Raw genomic sequence first — 3370 nt, 5'->3', positions numbered from 1 at the left:
TCCGGCCCGCCAGGCGCCTCCTCTGCAACCTGGGCCAGGTCCATGGTGAGATGACCTTTTTCCCTGCCCTGTGCGCTGTTTAGCTAATCGACGCTCACCTGTTTTTCCCTGGATAAAACGCCAAAGCCCCGAATATTTTGCATTATCATGGCATGTTCACGCATCATATCTCTGCATCCGTAGCTCTGTTTCATGTGTGTAATATGTCAAATTGTTCGTCTCAACGAGTACTTCATTTCATTTCATTGCATCATATTCATTTGAGCTCATCTTGATGCCTGAATTATCGTTGCAAGAGTGCTTCATGATGTTTTCTGTTGTCTGTTAACAGAACGAGCTCTTTTGTCATTTTTGCCATCATTGATGTATGCATCCTATGAGGTTGATGTCTACATGTGTTTTGATCTATACTATGTCTTCTTTATAGAGGTGCTTACCATGTATTTTTGTGATCAATGTGGTGACTAGCACAAGCATGCAAACTAGGCTTCGTAATGTTGCTGATTTTTGTCCCTGTTCTGCTGTTATTTTGATGCCATGTAAACATGATGCTACAGAGAGATCCATGCATATTTTGAGATACTTCAGTAAGGATGTTTTGAACATATGGTTATCCTCTATCCATACCTTCCCCTGTTTGCAATTATGGAGTAGTCTAGCATGTCAGATTCTTGCTCTACTTCTGCTTCAAAATGTTTCCTGGCAGATTGTTTACATGTTACTCAATTTTGCCAAGGTTGTTGTAGTTGATCCTTGCATGCTATGAACTTGTTCTTACCTTGGTTTGTTTCATAAACATGCCTTCTTACTGTTGGTTGCCTTGCTATGCCATATAATGCTCTGTGGTGAGTGGTACAAGCTCATCTACGTGCCTTCATAATTCTGTTTCTGCCATGTATGAATCTGTATTATAACTTGCTATGTTTACATGGGTGCCATCATATCTTCTGGTCCTTTTTGGCTTATGGTCAGTAAGGGACTTTTGATCTATGGGTTTAGTAGATTCATGCCATGCCTTTGTTTGCCATGTTAAGTTCCTGTAACATGTTGTTTGATAGCTCGAAATATTGCAACCTGATGTTATTTTCTGCAAAGTCTGAACTGTTATTATTTGCAATCTTGCCATGTGTGTTTGAGCATGTTCTAGTAGTTTCCGGAGATAGCTCAGTGTTCATGTTTTGTAATGCTTTACCTGTACATCATGTCCATGTCTTTTGTTTTCTTGTTGAGATGCTGTAGCTTAATGTTTTGATGCTTGCAATATGCCTAGTTGCTGTTTTGGACAGCTTGTCCTTTAAACATGTTTCATGTGTGTGTGTTGAACCGTTGCTCCGTTTTGAGTGTGCTCTATTTGAAACTTGCTTGTTTTTGCATGTAGTATCCTTGTTTTGAGGTGTTTGCTTGATGTTTGGGTGCATTTTGCATCAATGCCATGTTTGACTTGTTTTGCTCATATGTTCTAGGCCGTAGCTCCGAATTAAATGAACTTTACATGTAACTTGACTAGAATCTCATGTAGATCATCTCGGTGCATCTTAACTTGCTGTTCAACAACTTGAACATAAGGTTTATTCAGATCTGGACCAACTTCGAAATTTGCATATGAGGACTTACCGGAATTGTTATATGTTGTTCCAGGCCTCATTTAAACTTGCCTTGATGTGTTGTTCTTGTTTGCAACATATCTTGCCATGAGTAGCTTCATGTAGTCTTGTATTGCATCATGCTTGTTGTGCATCATGTCTTGTTCTTGTGTGGTGTGTTTACCATGTTGTGTGCTTCTTCTCGTTAGTTCCCGTATCGTTGCAATCGTGAGGATTCGTTCGTCTACGCTTGGTTCATCTTCGTGGCTTCATCCGTTCAACTTCTTCATGGACTCGTTCTTCTTCCTTGCGGGATTTCAGGCAAGATGACCGCTACCCTGGATCTCATTACTATCATTGCTATGCTAGTTGCTTCGTTCTATCGCTTTGCTACGTTACTTATCTTATGCTCATCAAGCCTTTCATATTGCCATGAACCTCTAACCTTTGACACCTTTCCTATGCAAACCATTGTTTGGCTATGTTACCGCTTTGCTCAGGCTCTCTTATAGCTTTGCTAGTTGCAGGTGAAGTTGAAGATTGCTCCATGGTGGACAAGATTTTGTTAGGATATCACAATATCTCTTATATTATTAATGCATCTATATACTTGGTAAAGGGTGGAAGACTTGGCCTTTTGCCTGGCGTTTTGTTCCACTCTTGGTAAAGGGTGATTTATGGGACCCCCTCGACAGTTCGCTTTGAATAAAACTCCTCCAGCAAGGCCCAACCTTGGTTTTACCATTTGCCTCACCACCACCTATACCCTTCTCTTGGGTCGGCCAACCCGAGGGTCATCTTTATTTTAGCCCCCCCGGGCCAGTGCTTGTCTAAGTGTTGGTCCGAACCGAGTAGACTGCGGGGCCCCCTTGGGGAAACTCGAGGTCTGGTTTTACTCGTAGGATGTCTCATCCAGTGTTGCCCTGAGAACGAGATATGTGCAGCTCCTATCGGGATTGTCGGCGCATCGGGCAGCTTTGCTAGTCTTGTTTTACCATTGTCGAAATGTCTTGTAAACCGGGATTCGGAGTCTGATCGGGTCTTCCTGGGAGAAGGTACATCCTTCATTGATCGCGAGAGCTTATCATGGGCTAAGTTGGGACACCCCTGCAGGGTATAATCTTTCGAAAGCCGTGACTACGGTTATAGGCAGATGGGAATTTGTTAATGTCCGGTTGTAGATAACTTGACAGAAGATCCGTATTAAAACTCATCAACCGTGTGTGTAGCCGTGATGGTCTCTTTTCGGCGGAGTTCGGGAAGTGAACACGGTCTTTGGGTTATGTTTGACGTAAGTAGGAGTTCAGGATTGCTTCTTGATCATTGCTAGCTTCACGACCATTCTGCTTGCTCTCTTCTCGCTCTTATTTGCGTATGTTAGCCACCATATATGCTTAGTCGCTGCTGCAGCCTCACCACTTTACCCCTTCCTTTCCTATTAAGCTTTGCTAGTCTTGATACCCATGGTAATGGGATTGCTCAGTCCTCATGGCTCACAAATTACTACAACAACAGTTGCATGTACAGGTTTTGCGATGATCATGACGCGAGAGCGATGTTTGCTTGTTTCAGAGTTCTTCTTCTGCTTCCTCTTCGATCAGGGGATAGGTTCCAGGTCGGCAGCCTGGGCTAGCAGGGTGGATGTCGTTTGAGTTTCTGATTGTGTTCATCCGTAGTCGAATGTTGCTCTTATGTATTGTGATGTTGTATTCTTTGCCTCTTGTATGTATCCCCACCTATTATGTAATGTTGATGTAATGATATCCACCTTGCAAAAGCGTTTCAAT

The sequence above is a fragment of the Triticum dicoccoides genome, chromosome 6B (assembly GCF_002162155.2).
Source record: "Triticum dicoccoides isolate Atlit2015 ecotype Zavitan chromosome 6B, WEW_v2.0, whole genome shotgun sequence".
Lineage (NCBI taxonomy): Eukaryota > Viridiplantae > Streptophyta > Magnoliopsida > Poales > Poaceae > Triticum > Triticum dicoccoides.
This window is presented reverse-complemented; position numbering follows the sequence as displayed.